Consider the following 18,535-nt stretch of genomic DNA (forward strand, 5'->3'; position numbering starts at 1 on the left):
AAAAAAATGATGTGTTGATAGGGCTAAGTGAAGTAAGGGGGTGGGCTTGTTCCATGCTGCAAATACAATGTAATGCTGTGTAATAAGTATGGAAAAGCTGGCTATTATTCAAGCAAAGAAATAAAACAAAAGTGCAATAGATTACAATGCCGGTTTTAAGATTTAGCACCAATAGGGCAGTCAGCAGGCAAAAGGAGACAAACCATCAGGGTTCAGGGGGTGGGGCTACAAGAAAGATGTGTGGGCTGATAGTGGGCCCCAATATTTATGTGAGGCCATGGGGAGAATTCCTGCTACTCACAGTATCATAAATAAAATATGAAAATAGTTTTGGGCCATTCTTGAGTAGCCATCTGTGGCCCCTTTAAAGACTGATGGCTAGGTCATCCAATGCCTAGTACAAGTGAAGAGATGCACATGTCATTTACAATCTGGATCCTTTGCTTGCATGATTTGCACATCAATAGTAGCCTCCAACCTGAGACATCCGAAGGCCCCTACCAAAATGGCAGCAGCCATTATCATTGGGTGGAAATGATCTGATCACATTTTCATGCCACTGCCAATCTACTATAAATTGTTTGAAATTTGGCATTCTTGCATTTGTCCTGATGAGCAAAAGATGAAAAGCTTCAGCAGCATGTCTCTCTTTTCAGCCATATTCAAGTTCTATACTACCAAGTGACTGTTTTTATATATAAATATATATATTATACATATATATGTGTGTATATATAATATATATTAATTCAATTTTTCTTTAGGTGTCCATTTACACCATTTATTGGCTTGGAACACCTGGTCACAGGAAGCAGCATTAACAGCCCAGAGATACCACCACCACACCACTCTGTCCCCCCAGCTCTCTGCATAGTGGGAATGGACATAGCTGCTTCCTTTCTCTGTCAGTCCAACAAAGGCATAGTGAAGGCCTTAGATTCAGCCTTCAATTGAATATCAGGCACAATCTTCAGGACACTTTTGCTCCTTCCAGGTCACTTGTTAGTTCTTCTGCTACTGTATTTGCATCCTCACTGCAGCAACATGGAGATTGTTCCCTTGGGCTCCATGTTAGAAGCCTGTCATGGATCTCTGATCTCTCAACCTGAGAAATATGTTAGGGTCAAGACTCTTTATATCATGTTTTCAACAATTATTTCCTGCTTCTTTAAAGAGCACTTGCATCCCAACTCCCTGGATAATATTTTCTATGTGATATCATGGTTGCTTTAAATAGTATTTTCAAAGTGTGTTGTAAGGGCTCATTTGCTGCTAAATGATGTTTGTCCAGTGCTTCTGGCAATTAGCAGTGAAAGCTCATACAGTGCTTTCATGGTATATTTTATGTGCTATTTATTCTAGATCATTCATAGACAATATGGAACAGGTGGGCCAAATTTGACCTAGCAGACATGATGTACCAATCTGCTAAACAATTCAATCATTCCTAAAATCTCAGGCTGATGTACATATGGTGATTCTGGGCATAAGAGTCTGAATCATGCTACAACCTGTGACACAGAGGGAGGTTGTTCCATTAATATTATACTTGGAATGACCTCTATGTCTTCTCAACAGGGTGAAGTCCTTGAACACAAATATTTTAAACCTGCCACAAATAATTGGACAACAGGCAAGGTAGAATTTAAAGAAAAACTACTGAGTTGAATACAGTAGAGTTGTGATAAAAGCAAAAAACTGCAGATGTCAGAAATCCAAAACAAAAATAAAAATATCTGGAAAAACTCAGCATGTCTGACAGCATCTGCAGAGAGGAACACAGTTAACGTTTCGAGTAGAGTTGTGCTTCCATTTGTGCAGTTAGAATTGTAGGCTGAGGGTTTAAATCCACAACCACTATCGAGAAAATTTCCAATATTGATCAGAATATCAAGAGGTTGTAAAATTCACAAGCAATGTGCTTTGCTACACATTTGCTACTGCAGGGAACTGAGTTCAGGGAATTAAGCTGTGCTGTGTAATTTGAGATTAGAAGAGTAGTTACACAAAATTAGTAACAGGGAGGAACTTAAAGTTCAAGAAGACCTGTTACTGTATGGGTCTCATGCTTGAAATTAGAGGAAAGTGTTTCCAGTATTGAGAGGAGTTTCATTTTTCAAATGTTAAAAGCAGTTTATATTTCTATGAATTACTTAGCTGTTAATTTGTACGGGGGCACAGTTTTATTTTTTTAAAATTGAACGTTAAATAATGCACGATTAAATAAATAATTCCCTTAATATTCTGGTAGTCATCACAATTATTTAGCCACCAGTGTCAAGCTGCAGATGTCTGGAGATTTCTACTGAACGCCTATTCAGATACAAAATGGTGGTTTGGAAGTAGAATTTTAGTATTAGCAATTCCAGCACAAGCAATATTAAATTAAGGTTGACTTACCTCAGAGAGTCAAACTATATGGTTCATGTTGAATTTATGTTTCACTCTGAGTTCCATCTCATGGAAATTTTCCTCAATGTTAGCCTTTAAACCCATTAAACTCTGAAAATGTATTGGTATCTTAGTTGCGCATAAGTTCCGAAGATAAGTCATATTGGACTCAAAATATTAACTTTGTTTCACTCCCCACAGATGCTGCCAGACCTGCTGAGTTTTCCCAGCACTTTCTGTTTTTATTTCAGTTGCTCATAAGTTCTGATTGTCAAAAAAAAAATTTCCAAGGTAACATTTTATTTTATATAACTATTTTCGTGCTATAAATTTGTTGCAGGATGTTTACATCCCTCCTATATGAATTCTGCTTCTCTTCATTTGCACATATGCCAGACAGAACGTTGTTGTGCATTTGAAAGATGGTAATAAAGAAACAATTAGATTTGTCATTTGCTTATTCATAGCATCACAGTTCAAGTTCAAGGTAGCAGTTTTGCATCTGAATCATGACTTGGATTAGAAGAAACTTACTGGCTTACATGCTTTTCAAAACATTGTCTCCTAGAGTGGACATTGTTGAAGATGAGCAACATTTAACAGTAACTAGGATTCTGTAGTATAAGGGCATCTGGCATAGCAAGAGTTAATGTGGGAATGGGAAACAGTACAACCCACCATGTGATATAAAGACACACACGACCTGAGACTAGAGTCAGTTGCAGACTGAAATAAAAGCAAAATACTGCGGATGCTGAAGATCTGAAATAAAAACAGGAAGTGCTGGAATACTTTCCACAGACGCTGCAAGTCCTGCTGACTTTTACAGCACTTTCTGCTTTTAGTTCAGGGCGGAATTGTCCCAGATTTGCACAAAGTGCAGTAGCGGGTGGGAAAAAGGGCATTTCACTCGCTGGCTGCAATGAAGGTTTTTTGCGTCGTATCAGCCTAGCCCCAGCACATCATTAATAGTGCATTCACGGGAAACACACCAGGTCACTGGCAAGCGGGCTCAGATTTGCCTGCTGCGCTGTGGCGTCAGCGCTTCCTCACTCCGGGCACCATGTTTAAAGCGCACCAGAGCGCATGCCTACTTCATGTCTTCAGCCTAGGGCTGCTCCAGACGACAGATGGCCTTGAAAGCAAAGAAGATGGTAGCCCCCAAATTTAGTGATGCCTCTCTGGGGCGCCTGCTGGACGCAGTGGAAGGCCACCGCGATGTCTTCTACCCCAGCTCTGGCCTCAGGAGGTCCACCAGAATCATCAATCCGGCCTGGGAGGCGGTGGCAGCGATGGTCAGCACATCGGAACACAGAGGTCAGCCATCCAGCGCAGAAAGTGGATGAATGCTCTCATCCATTCCGCCAGGGCAAGTCTCATCACTCTCAACTCACACAGTCACAAACCCATCACATATCCACAGGGATCTCACACCTCAAGGGACAACACCACTAACTCTCACACACACCCTCACATCTACATCAGGCTCATATCCCCTGGAGCTCACATCCCATCCCGTCCATGTCTCTGCTCGCCACACAATCATTCCCACATTAGGCCCCTCACCCACTATGAGAGGAGTCTGCCATCAAGCTGACTGGTGAGGATGTGGACCGTGCCTGCAGCGACGGTGAGGTCAGCAGCAAACACCCATATGAGGATCTTGCACCACATCATCCCTTTTTCAACGCAACTGTGAGTGCTCTCTCTCCTGCTTCTCACTCTGCTGCCTTGCACTAATTATCTCGACTTTGGTTCATGGGGAGCTCTGCCAAGCAACCGATACCCTCAGCCAGTCAGCCCCTCAGCTCCATCCAGGTCCTCACCTCCAGCTAAGAGGACACCTCCTCCTTTGAAGAGCTGGAAATAAACAGCCTTTAAGACCCATCACTGCGCATACCCACACCCTCCACCAGTGCAGAGACACACACCTCGGTGGCAGCTAGATCTAGAGCAGGCTCAGGTTCACAATCTGGTGGTCACCGCAGGGACAGGTATCCATAGCAGGAGGAGACAGGTTCAACCAAGCTCCCTGGCCCTCGGCAGACTGCTGGGGAAGAGACATCTGTGAGTTCTGAGTCAGATGACGAGCCACTGGATTCAGCTTTCCAAATCATTGTGGAGCTTTAGCAGAAAGCGAGGGATGCAGAGCTGCTGGAAGCCTTCAACAGAATGGCACGCGAGTTGGAGGAGTGTGTCCACCTGCTCTCTGATGAAATGGACCCCACGTGTGCATGCCTCCATGGGAAGGATGGCAGATGTCAGAGAGACCCTGGTACAGCGGAACGCAGAGACGCACGCAGACCTACACTCCATCATGGTAGTCATGAGTGAGTTCCTGCACCGGTAACATGAGATGGAAACGGGGCACCTTGAAATCCCTCCAGGTGTTCCTTCCCCTCAAGGAGTCAAGCTAAGGCCCTCGGACACCCAAAGGGAGGAGAAGTGACAGCTGGACATCCCTGGGTCATCCGCTCAGGAATATCAGAGGCTGCTCTCTGCTTCTGAATCCTCCTTTGCCTGTGACCCCTTCAACCTCATCCTCTGTCACCACAGAGGGAGCAGCTGGCCCACAGGAGGACAGCCAAAGCAAGCCGGGCCATCAAGGCCTCGGCTCTCCAGTGGACGCACGCCGAAAAGGCTATAGAACCAGGCACTGCACAGGCTGTCTCCACCTATGCTGCAGATGTCACTTAGGAAGAGTGGTAGGCCTAGAAAAGTTAAGAATTTCTGATCACAAGTGTTTGCATAGGTGAAGACATTTTGTCACCTCATAATCTGAAGATATATTCGCTTTCACCTAATAATGTGTAATGGTGTCTTTCAGCTTCATTTACAGGCTTCGCAAGTGTTCCCACTGCATTCCCTCCCACTCGCATGCAGCCAGACCACAAGTAATTCTGGAGGGAGAAGTGTGTGCGCCAGACCTTTCGGAGCATTGTGCAAGCACCTTCCTGAGCACTCGGAGCCTTCATCTATCACACTCATCTTAATGTCCCGAGCATTTGCAATGCTGTTTGCTGGGCTTCTCTTTCAGTTGTCCACCTGAGCTGAGCTGCATCTCCGTCCACCCACTGATCACACTCCCATGCAGCACCTGTGCCCGTCCAACATGAAGCTTCACTCGCTTTCAACAGCAATGGTCATCATTAAGCTCCTTATCAGTTCCCCATCCTTTCCCATCCTCCAGTCAGCCTTGTCCTTTCCCCCCATCACAGTTGACACCCCACCCGGCATCACCTTCCACCTCCCCGCCATCACCTACCAATCCGAATCCTTTTCTTTCCGGGATGTCCAGGTGAACGTGCACGTTCCCCATCTTCCTGAGAATCCCACCCCCCATCAACATCAACCTCCTCCTTCCCACCCCAAGGTCCATGTCTGCCTCTGAGTTCCCACCAGCTATCCTCGCTGTCCATTCTGCTACTAATGACGCACCCTCACCCTCCCAAACTTCTGGCTCACTCTCCCCCCTCTCACTCTCACCATTCCCTCCTACCATGCCCACACTCAGTTTGCTCCCCAGGAGGCAGTCATTGGGCAGAAGTGGGCTGGCATTGGGCGTCATGGCGGGTGTGAGCAGACAATATAGCGGCAAGGCCAAAAATCAGTTTCATGACATCATGAAACCAGTTTGCAATCGTCCACTTCACCCGTCAACGGCGGGCCGCATTTCTGCTGCCACACCTCGGGAACGCCATTGTTATACATCTGCATATCATTGTAAATCCAGCTCACCAGAATCTTCCCCCCACTTGGATCATCCGAGTAATCACGCCAATGTGTTTTGCAACAGCATTTATGAAACGTGGACCTGGTGAGCTGCACTTCGGGTGGAACTGGGAGATAAGTGCACAGCAACATTGCACAGCACTCGCGAGGGTTGCCTGTTGATCTCAAGGGTAAGGCGCCACATATTTGGGTGAGGACACAGGCAAGTCACATTTTCCCAGCTGGCTGACAGTGCGGTGTCGGGGCAAGGGCTGCATTGCAGTTGGGCAAGTTGTTGGGGGGGCAAGGGATGCAGGGGAGCGAGGAAGGCACTACGGCTGAGGTGAGTTTGGGGGACAAGAGCTGCACAGCGGTTGATGTAGTGCAGAAGTACATGTGGAGGTTGCAGAGAGGAAAGCAGTCATGCATGAGGGAAACCTTGCATAAAGTGACCATTCCTCCACAGCTGAGACAACTCAGGTGCAGCCACATTGATATGCTTGGAGTCGGGCCTCTAGCTTATCTGCCCACTCAAGCAATGCAGAGACCTGAAAGTGCCACCAAATGCTCCAGAGCTTTTCACCTCTTGGACACAGACTGCAAACTAATGATAGTTTCAGTAGATTGCAGAACAGTTAGACAACTGAGCACATTGTAGAATCTCCTTGCTAAAGCTGGCCATGGAGCAGTCACCGGTGGAGGCGCTCACAGCCCCTTGCAATGTCATCATTCAGGTTCGGACCAGTCCCTCCAATGGTTCAAGCTAACAGTGCAGCCTTGCATTGTAGGTTAGGAGATTGCCTGTGCCTGAGCTGAGAGCACAGCATGCAGTCCAGTGGGCAAAGCTGCAGCCAATCGGTCAGGTGAGGGACAAAGGAAGGTGGGGTTTTGGGCAGCCATGCAGCGCACTAAACTCTGGCCATCCAATTGGTGGCCAGCACTATCTGGGATGTGTTAAGAGACTTTCAGACCAAGCGAAATTCTTAGTACACCCATGCTAACTCAAGCGTCTCTCTCTTTCATCCTGCAGGAGGAGGATATCAGGAGCAAGGAGCCTGGTGAACTAGCTATATGCCACATGGCTTACAGGGAGTGGAGACAAAGGAGAAGTCGGTGATGGAGGCGCCTAGCTAGGCAGAGGGAGGAGCAGCACCTTCAGGAAGGAGAGCAGCTGGGGTGCCCATGCATGCCGCTGAAGAGTCACAGCGAGCCATTGCTACTTGGTGCCTAGCTAGACCCAGGCTCTATAGATGGCCCTTGTCATTCCTGCAGATGACTGAGAACCATTGTCGCTGAAGACTGCACATGTCTAGGGAACTGGTCGGCCACACCTGCCACCTGCTGCAGGATTTGGCACCATGGGGACAAGGAGGGCATCCACTGGCAGTGGCCATGAAAGTGACTGCAGTGCTCAATTTTTACACCAGTGGCTCCTTTCAGGGCTTCACAGGTGACCTCTGTGGGATATCACAGGTATCCATGAGGTCATGGACACCATCTTTATGAAGGCCCATAACTTTGTGCATTTCGCCCAGGATCAGGCAAGCCAGGGAGCAAGAGCGATTGGATTTGCTTAGATCTCAGGTCTTCCACATGTGCAGGGTGCCATCAGCTGCACTCATGTGGTGTTCAGGTCTCCATGGCATCAAGTGGTCAGCTATATCAATCATAAGGGCTTCCATTCACTGAATGTTCAGCTGGTGTGCAACCACCATAAATGCATCCTGCAGATCTGTTCACAGTTCCCAAGAAGTGTCCATGACTCCCACATTCTCAGTAGGTCTCAGATCCCTTACCTCTTCCAAGGTCCACAGGGGCTGCAGGGTTGGCTCCTCAGGGACGAGGGCTACCCACAGAGGGCATGGCTGATGATGCCCATGCGGCAACCTCAGACTGCAACAGAGAGATGGTATAACGAGGCTCATGCTGCAACTTGCATCTTGGCAGAGGGCTCCTGGCTGTCTCCTTGAGGAGAAGGGAAAGCTGGAGCGATATCAAGCTGTCCCGTTCCCCTCTCGCATTGACACTGTTGGAGGCCAACTATGGCGTCAGTGATGGCATTCAGCCCGCGCAGCAGTGCAAGGCTGATGTCCTGGACCAAGGTCTCCATGGTGGCCAGCATTCTGCCAGTGTCGACCTCAGTGTGTTGGCATGCCAGCGCAGCAACTGAGGTATGACCAAGTCCAGAAACTCATCATCTGACTCAGACTCAGCAGACTTCTAGTCTCCAGCAGTCCTCTGAGCATCTGAAACCTGGGAAGTTTTTTTATTTTGAAAAAATAATTTATTCATAAAATATCTGGAAGGACATTACTAAACATTTCTAAATCGCCCTCACAAAAAGTGCAATCAGATTCAACTTTTACACATGGATTATGAGGTACTTCAATACAATCAATGAATATTACAATCATTTCAATATGGTCATTACAGACAATCAGACAGTGCAATGGTGTTGGAGTTATCAACATACATCATGTTGCACTCTAAGGTGCTTCAATACACTTATAATACAATTAATATTCAATGTGTACATTCATTGTATGCCGTACAGCCCGAGGGGTCTATACAATTCCCAACCCCTCTGTGCACTATGGCAGTCCTTGTTCTGCCAGCTATGGATCAGGCACTGCAATATGCTCACCAGATTGTAACCCTGAGGCTACTCTAAAACTAGGTCCCACCAAGGTGTGTATCTCTGTGGTTGTGGAGGGTATGGGTCAGCACTGTGATGGGTTTTCAATCAGGGTTTCAACAGATTCACCTTCAGAGGTGCCTTCGGAACTTGAGTCGAGGACCTCGCTCATGGACCCCCTTCAGCTGTTTCCCAGATGTACCTGCGAATGCAAGGGGAGATAATTAGTGCATGGCAGTGGCCTGTGAAACAGGACATATCATTCACAGCATGGTTGTCTGATGGAAATTGCACTTCTGTATCCTCACTTAGTTGAGCACTGCCGACGTCACCATCAGCACAGGAATGGTCCAAATCTTTGCCGGCCAGCTGGATGATTCTATTTTCAAAATCCGTGAGGATCTTGATTTCAGGCATTCCTCCACCGGTAAGCGACCACTCCCTTCTGTTGTGTGCCAGCTTGTCCTGCATGAATATAGATGGAGAGAAGTGTAGGCAGGAAGCCTGCCAGGCCAGATGATAAGTAGGCGTGGCATGTGTGGGTGTTGAGTGGTGCCATGGATAGGAAGAGGACAATGAAGGTGAGAGAGTGAATGGTGATGTGCCTTGAACTGTCAGTGAGTGAGATCCCTGTGGATGTGTGATGGGTGTAAGTTGAGAGTGACGAGAAGAATGACTTACCCTGGCAGAACGGAGATGCTCATTCATTCTCTTTCGGCACTGGGTGGCTGTCCTCTTTTGCGTGGTTTTGGTGCTGACCACCACTGCCACCGCCTCCCAACCCAGATTAGTGATGTTGATGTCCCTGCTGCGGCCAGAACGGGGCTCAAGGACATCACAGCGGACCTCCACAGTGTTCAAAAAGTGTCCAGGGACGCATCACTGAATTGAGGGGCTGCAGTCTTCTTGCCTTTTGCAGCAATGTCTTCTCTGCAGCAGCTGTGGACTAGAAGGACTGAGAGGTGTGTGCGCGGCTGCACTTTAAATATGGTGACTGGTGTGAGGAAGTGGCGAGGTGACAGTGTGGTGAATCAGAGGCTGCCTACCTGCGAAACGGCATGTTTCCCAGGAATGCATGTTTAGTCAGGCAAGGTTGGGCAATATGGCGTGAAAATCTGCCATCAGGGCAAGTGGGTAAAACATTCTTTTTCTTGACCACCACCACACTTAGTGTAAATCTAGGATGATCCCTCCCATTGATTCCACCAACCCCTTCCTTGCATGTTCACCTGGACACCTCCTCCACCCCGGACTCCCTCCTCCACCCTTATTCCTTCCTCCAACCTTGTTCCTTCCTCCCTCTGGATTCCATCCCCTCTCCGAACTCCTTCCCCCCTCTGAACTCCTTTACTTACACCTTCCTCCCTCCTTAGACCTACATCCCTACTTGCTGCATTCGTTCCCATTACAGCCTCCTCCCCCATACCCCCTCCCGCCCCTCTCAACCTCACCCGTCCTGACACCTTCCCCCCCCCGTCCCAACCTGACCCTTCCCTGACACCTTCAATTCCCCCCACCCCTTCCCATTAGCAGGATGCAAAGCAGGTTCACATCAACCTCCAACAGGATTGGCGTTCCGCCATGGCAGACACTATCAGTTGATCCCGCTGTACTTTCACGCCAGCATGAAACCGATTTTTGGCCTTCTCGCCATATTGCCGCCACCCCCCACCCACCATAATGCCTGATGCCAGTGGAGCCAGAAAATTCCAGCCTCAGTTTTAGACTGGACAGAGACCTGTGTAGAAGCAAGCATGGAGTTAGCTCACAGCTTGGGCTATCCCCTGTATATATGTACATACTTATGTGTTATCAATAAACACTTAATGTTCAACCATACAGGACTCAGAACCTGTTCATGAGACCTACTGAACATACACCATAGTGGCAGCTAATGGAAAAACCCAGAACCTCAGAGAAGCTGGAGCAGGCATTCAAACATTGGAAAATTAAGGAGCAGCATTCTGACCTGATGGAGAGCGCCTGAAGTGAAGACATAAAGTGAGATTTCCTGAAAGAAGCTCCGTTGCAGAATTGGAAGCAGAAAGGCAGAAGTGAAAAACACCACTGTGCACATGAGGATTCCACAAGATCTAGTGAGGTCCATTGTGAATGCCCACAGAGTGCAGAATGAAAGGACCTAGCAGGGTGAGCAAAAAATTCAGTTCTACGCCAGGACTAGTTTAAAAAGCTTACGTGCTTTAAAAAAAACATTACCAATCCAATTTGGACCAGACCAAGAGCCAGTCCGAACACAAAATTGGGGATGTTGGCAGTAAAGATTCTTAAGATATATGATAGCTTCATTATTAGTTGAAAAGACAGAAGCCAAGCAAGTGAATACCCTATTTTATTCAGTAGGTCTGATAATCGATAATATTATTACAAGATAAGATATAAACAAATCCTCAGATAAATTTGATCAAGTTCTAAAATAATTCAATATATATTTTAATCTAGGAAGCAACAAATTTTAGAGAAAGTGAAATTCAACAAATATGTCCAACAACTTGGAAAACCAATTGACTATTTTATAAACAAATTATACAGATTGGCTGAAGGCTCTGACTACAGTGACAGTCATAAGGGATATAATTGTTTTCAGAGTGGCTGCCGATGCCCTTTCAGACACACTACAGACCACGGAAGACCTGGCTTTAGAAAAGGCCATCCAAATAGTCAGGCAGTCTGAAATCTGCCAACAACATTGATCCAAAAGCAAGCCATGATGCAGAACAACCCCAACTGCCCAGCTAGTAAAACAACAAAGGGGCTGAAAGACTCCAGGCCAAGGAAGACAATACCCAAACCAACCACAACACGGTCGTCGACCATGTCAGTGCTGTGGAGCCAAATGACCTTACAGGCAAGAGCAATGTCCAGCAATCTCAGTGTAGTGTTTCAACTGCCTGAGGTACTTTGGAAAGCCAAGCAAAGCCATGACATCCAGGAGGGCCGAATGTTCCAAGACAATCCATGAGATTCAGGTACCACACCAGGAAGACACCCAATCATGCTTCTTGGGTGAGGACAGAGATCCTGGATTCTCTTTCTGGAATATGGACATCACAGTAAATGGTCACCTCACCACGTTCAAATTGGTCACAGGAGCCAGTGTCACAATCCGCTTGGATAAAGAACCAATGCTAACTGACTTCTGGTTACAAACAACAGACACACCACTCTACAAGCCTGGAGGAATCTGACTTCCAGTCAGAGGCATGATCCTAGAAATGCTAAGGTAAGGCAACAAGCAGATATTCGAAATCATGTACATCATCCAAAACCAATCTTTTTCTCTGTTGAGCAGAGATGTCTGTGTTGCCTTTAACCTTCTCAAAACAGCAGAAGATGTCAAGATGTCTATCATCAACTACACAGAACTGTAAGTTCCCAAGAGGCCCCACCAGTAAAGAGACTCTCAACTGGAACTTCAGCTCTGAATTGTCTTCACTCTTCGCAGTGCTGTTTGTCCAATTTCTTTGCAAGCTGCAGAACCTCCTCTTTGGTCAGACCAGCCAAACCTTCAGATAATTACCACTGTACCTCGAGTTGAAGACATGCAGAAAAATGACCAGTTACAGAAGAATGAGCCCCAATCCCAGGCTCCAACAATTGCAGTCACACTAGCTGTAAACACCACAGCATGAAGGCACACAGAAGAACACAGTGTCACAATAAAAGCCAAACTGTATGGTCAGCCCACAGATGAGAATCATCCAAATGAGAGGGAGGGACAACCTTCAACTCCCACAAAAGTCACGATGGACCATACACAAAAAGGAAAACCATGTTTGTATCATGAATAAACGGAGTGAACACTCTCCCCGTGAAGAACAAGACAAACTGGTTGTCCCCGAGCAGAGTAGATGGGGAATTGACAAAGAGAAGTTCTACTCCAAGGAGCAGAGAAAGCATATCAGAAGAAGACAACCAAGTGCCAGAAACACAGATTACAACTCAAGCTCTGAATTAACAAAGGTTGCCCAAATCAACAGAGCCTACCACTACACTGAATGTGACCAGAACGAGATCTGGAAGAATTATCAAGCCTCCAGACCATCTGAATTTATATAGTCAGAGACTTGAAGGATGTGAGGATGGGAGAAAGGTTAGCACAATTGCAATGTAAATATGCTGGGTAAAGATTTGGGGAGGTGTAGTATAAGGGTATCTGGCATAGCAAGGGGTAATCTGGGACTGAGAAACAGTACCACCACAGTCTGATGTAAAGAGATGCATGACCTGAGACTAGAGTCAGTGGTGGACTGGACAGAGACCTGTGTAGAAGCAAGCATGGAGTTAACTCAAAGCTTGGGCTACATGCTGTATTTATGTACATAGTTATGCTTTATCAATAAACACTTAATGGTCAACCATACAAAACTCCGAACCTCTTCGTGATACCTACTCAACATAAAACATACAACAGATTCAACAACCAATATTGCAATCTTAATCCTAGAAGGAGTACAGCATATTTTGAGCAAAGTAAAATTGCAACTTTTGTAAGCAGAGAACTTGCCACTTCTAAAGTTTAAGGGAAAGCTTTTTCACTTTGTTTAAAACATACGATGTAATGATTACATTCATGTTTAAAAAAACCAAATCATCATTAAAACAATCTAGATGATGTTTCTGTGACATTAATGACACTGAGTTCATTTTCCCCCATTCTTCTTTTTGCAGTTTCATAAATGATTTTAGCCCCCAGTATTTCCCCAAGGCCAGGATATTGAGGTCAGCAAGCGGGGCGGGGCGGCGGTGGGGGGGGTGTGTGGGGGGGGGGTGTTGGTTGGGGCCCACTTGCCGATGTGTAAACATTGGGCGGAACTCCTGACATCACCCCGCATCATTCCAATTTTCAGGTCAGCAGGGGCGCAGTCGAATCAACTGTGCACCCGCCAGCCTGTCAACGGCCTATTGAGGTCATTTAAAAACTAATTCAAGTAATTAATGGACCTGCCTGTCCAACTTTAAGGTTGGCGGGCAGGCCGGGAGCCTTGTCGGGCTTCAGAAAAAGCATGAAACTTCATCCACGGGTGGGATGAGGGTTTTAAAAAATGTAATAAAAATTTGATCAAAAGTGATGGGCATGTCCCAACTCATGTGACAGTGTCACACGAGGGGACATGTCAGGGAAATTTTATTTTTGTACATTGACCATTTTTACATTTGGCTCCGATCTCCCTGAGGCAACACTTAGCCTTAAGGAGATGAGTGCGCTCTTTCACGTGCATGAGCAAAAGGGCACACTCTCAGCTAAGGAAATTCCCCCTCACCCACACAGGGGGCACACAGCGCTTCCTGACGGACGTCGCATTGGCCCTTAATTGGCCAGCCCACATCAGGGGCACCAATCGGAGGCGTGCCTGCACACGCCCGCTCCTGCACTTCCCCCCCGATGGGGGAAAATTCTTCCCCAAGTGTTCATTAGTGAGTCTTGATGGCATTGAATTGTGAAAAAAAATCACAAACAAACACAATCTGGTTCTTACCCGTTATTCATACATGCACATTATCCAGTGTAGGTCACTTAACATCAAACAAGAGTGGAAATCCTGGCCGATTTTGCTTCACCTTAAACCAAACAATTAACTTTTTTCCACAGGTTTATTCCCTCCTCAAAACAATTCCACCCTTCAATCTCCTCTGTGCAAATGTTTCCTAAAATACACCCACTTCTGTTCCATCTTCATCCTTATTGTGCTACTAAATAAAAAGGATTCAACCTCTGAATAACCCTGTAAGATCGCCTCATTATTATTCACTGGTTGACCTATCTGTTTTACCCTCTCCCGACACTTGGCAAATTCATCCCTTTAGGAAGCTTGAATGGAAATGAAAACACTATAATTTTAATCCAGGTCACTTTGCTGGATGTTGGCATTAAATTACTTGGCAAGCCCTAATCACTATAATTGATGACAAAATAATGTTTTGTTCCACAGAGTTTATTATTTCACTACACAACAAAAGATTTCGTTTCCAGCTGATAGTGTATGACATGCAGAAAACAATGCTATGTTATGAAGTAAACTCAATATATCATTGCTAAAATGATTGTTCTGAATAAAAACAAAAGTCAAGCTCATGGCTGTTTGTGTCAGCAATGAAACACTGCATTATGAAAAATTACCATGCAAGTGAAATGAATCACAATTGATTCTAACAGCTATTGATTGCTTTCAATCAAGAGCGTAAGTCTAATATTTGATTATTGCATTTTGTATTAATAAGAAATCTTGAGTTGAAGGGGAGAAAAAGCAATACATTTCAAGGTTAAAGATGCAGGAAATGATGTGTTATTCTAGTGGAGATGGTCTCAATTTGAAGAAGGACCTGGATCTGCCAGGGTTCCACTGCTTGTAATTTCCCAAACAACAAGTTTTCAGGGAGATAAAAACAAAAAGCTGCAGATGCTGGAAATCCAAAACAAAAACAGAAATACCTGGAAAAACTCAGCAGGTCTGGCAGGATTGGCAGAGAAGAACAAAGTTGACGTTTCGAGTCCTCGTGACCCTTCAACAGAACTAAGTAGTTGTTGAACTCAGTATTGAGTCCGGAAGGCTGTAAAGTACCTAGTCGGAAGATGAGGTGCCGTGACACCCTGGTCCACTCCTCCATCACCCCCTACTCCTCAACCCCCACATACGGCACCTCCCCATGCAAATGCAAAATATGCAACACCTGCCCCTTCACTTCCTCTCTCCTCACCATCCAAGGGCCCAAACACTCCTTTCAAGTGAAGCAGCATTTCACTTGCATTTCCCCCAACTTAGTCTACTGCATTCGTTGCTCCCAGTGCAGTTTCCTCTACATTGGCGAGACTAAAAGCAGACTGGGCAACCCCTTTGCAGAACACCTTCGGTCTGTCCGCAGGAATGACCCAGACCTCCCTGTCGTTTGCCATTTTAACACTCCACCCTGTTCTCTTGCCCACATGTCTGTCCTTGGCTTGCTGCATTGTTCCAGTGAAGCCCAACGCAAACTGGAGGAACAGCACCTCACCTTCCGACTAGGCATTTTACAGCCTTCTGGACTGAATATTGAGTTCAACAACTTTAGATCTTGAACTCCCTCCTCCATCCCCACCCCCTTTCCCTTTCTTCCCCCTCCTTTTTGTTTTTTCCAATAATTTATATAGATTTTTCTTTTCCCACCTATTTCCATTATTTTTAAATGTATTCCACCCATGGTTTATTTCACCCCACCCCCACTAGAGCTACCTTGCTCGTCCTGCTCTCCAATCTTAATTAGCACATTCCTTTAGATAATATCCCAACCTTCAACACCTCTTTGTTCTTTTGTCTGTGATATCTTTTGGTTATCTGCTCCTATCACTGCTTGCTTGTCCCAACAACCACCCCCCCTCCTTCCCACCCCTCCCCCTTAAACCAGCTTATATTTCACCCCTTTCCTATTTCTACTTAGTTCTGGTGAAGGATCATGAGGACTCGAAACGTCAACTTTGTTCTTCTCCACCAATGCTGCCAGATCTGCTGAGTTTTTCCAGCTATTTCTGTTTTTGTTTAAGTTTTCAGGGAGGTTGGGTGCTTCTGCGCACCCTTATTATTTTTAAAACCAACTCTGGAGTCACGCCTGGTGGCTTTCCTGGGAATTTTGCCCAATTTTCCTCTGAAAGGCGCAGCAAAATAGTTCTGTTCTGGGCCTTACTTAAGTCTATGAATGTAGAAGACAAAGATATTCCAACCCTCACATCAACCAACCGTAATTCCCCCCCTTCAATGCAGCAAAATTGCAGGATTGCCTCCTTTAGAGTACCAGCACTCCAATGCAACAATTCTGCAATACTCAGAAGTCAATGAAAATAAAAAAATGGAGAGATGTATAACAGACGATTGAATCAATATTGTTCATTTTATAATACCAAAGTCAAAATTACCTCCATTAAATTATCCCAAAGTGTTCATGATATTGTTAATACATAACAAAGGGAGGAACTCCTTCCATTTATACTTCACCTGTAACCTTTTTGAAAGATTGTATTTTAAGAGATGGCAAGAAGCTTTGGTGCTTCAAAGTATGTAGCAACTCTCAGTCAAACTTGTGCACTGTGTAACCACCGGAGCAACAGTGGCAGGGCTCTACAGACAGATTGTCTGCTATACTTTTAGGTTGGGGTTAGTTCATGAAGGGGCAAAGATGTAAGAGCACAGGTTAGGAAGAGGCCATTCAGGCTGCAGGTGTGTGCTGCCATTCTGTTATATCATGGCTGATCTGTATCTCAACTCTGTTTACCTGCCTTTGTTCCATATCCTTTAATCCCCTTACCTAACAAAAATCTATCAATCTCAGTTCTGCAATTCTCAATTAGCCTATTATCAACAGCTTTTTGAAGAAGCAGGACATATAAATAAGCAATTGATTTAGAAAGGTGTATAATGCAGTGTTAGCTTTTTCTATCCTGCAGCCAAAGGGTTGTTGTACCATGGTACACAGTCTGCACTAAACCAGATCAGTATAATGTAGATTTACCAAAAAGCGCAGTGTAATTTGCTAGTAAGTTTACATCATTTTAACTTCAGTCATGCTGTAATATAACTGCAGTTGGAGCAAAGCTTAAATGCTACCACCTGAGAACCTTTTAAAGCTGTTTTGATTTTTCAAATGCTAGCACAGAGTGACTTTTTCTGTCAAACTTCTAATAATAAATCCACTATCCTGTCAGCCATTTGATAACAGGCACTGTTCTGCAGACTCAGCCAACATTAAAATTCAACTGGCATTTGGGTTCTAGTAAGCAGAGTATGCAAGCATGAATGCATAGCACTCCTCTTTCAGATCAGAGAATGTTACTGATCTAATCTGTATAACTCAGTGCTGATGGACTCAGTAAGCACTAGTCCCAAACTGGGGCCTGAAGTATAATGGTATATATGGTACAATTTATGTTAGGTTAATTTGAAAGTGATTATATACAACTGCTTTGATCTCCAGTCTCTGCTAAGCTACGTGATCTCATTTAGCTCAGTGATAGGAGCACTACCAGATGCTTGTCAACCAGAGTTAGGGGAGCAGAAAACAACTAAGATCAATTCAGTATCCAATGACCTTCACTAAAAGGACGTACAACATTAGGGTTAGTTCCCCACCAATCATGGCTCATACGTGCCCCAATAAGAAATAAACATCTTCTGAAGACGGAAGAAAGTCAGCAAGAGAAAAAAGAAAATGACTGGATTATGAATTTAGAAACACAATTAGTGCTCACGGTATTATTAAAGATGCATAAATTGGCTTTAATTTAGAGCTTTGTAAATTTTTCCTAAGGTAGGATGTGGAAATTCAAAGTAAGCAAAATTAGTTTTGCACAAACCAAATAAGAATCATGTCTTTGAAAGAACTTGGCTATTTTAATAACATCGAATGAAAATAGAATCGTTTACCTGCTTTAAATAACTCAGAGGAAACGAAAGACAATCAGCCTCGAACAGCATAGAACAATTTCTAAAACATGCAGCTGCTTATATATAATGCTAGCAAACTGGATATTGCATAAGAATTTCAAATGTTTGCTGTTCCAAAGTGTTGTAATCACAAAGTTTATTTATCTCTGCTTTGAAGGTTACAGTCTTGCCAAATACAATGATAGAACATATTAACTAGGCATCTGTTATAATAAGTTTGTAATAATAATTCTATTTAAGAACTATAAAATTAAATGTCTGAATAATGTTAGTTTTATTTTTTGGGTGGACAATATCAGTAGTGAGAACTAAACCGTTTCAACCATGATAATAGGAAGTACTCCCAGTTACAGAGTGTTGGAATGCA

General features: G+C 44.9%; 1 protein-coding gene across 1 annotated transcript in view; it reads right to left on the reverse strand.

Moving 5' to 3' along the window:
• Positions 1-18,203, reverse strand: part of LOC121277985 (gap junction Cx32.2 protein-like) — a 28,127-nt gene extending 9,924 nt beyond the window's left edge. Inside the window, exon 1 of the mRNA XM_041187947.1 lies at positions 18,148-18,203. The gene's annotated coding sequence lies outside the window, so the exon portion shown is untranslated. The remainder of the gene's footprint in view (positions 1-18,147) is intronic.
• Between the last annotated feature and the right edge of the window lie 332 nt (positions 18,204-18,535).

The sequence above is a fragment of the Carcharodon carcharias genome, chromosome 5, assembly GCF_017639515.1.
Source record: "Carcharodon carcharias isolate sCarCar2 chromosome 5, sCarCar2.pri, whole genome shotgun sequence".
Lineage (NCBI taxonomy): Eukaryota > Metazoa > Chordata > Chondrichthyes > Lamniformes > Lamnidae > Carcharodon > Carcharodon carcharias.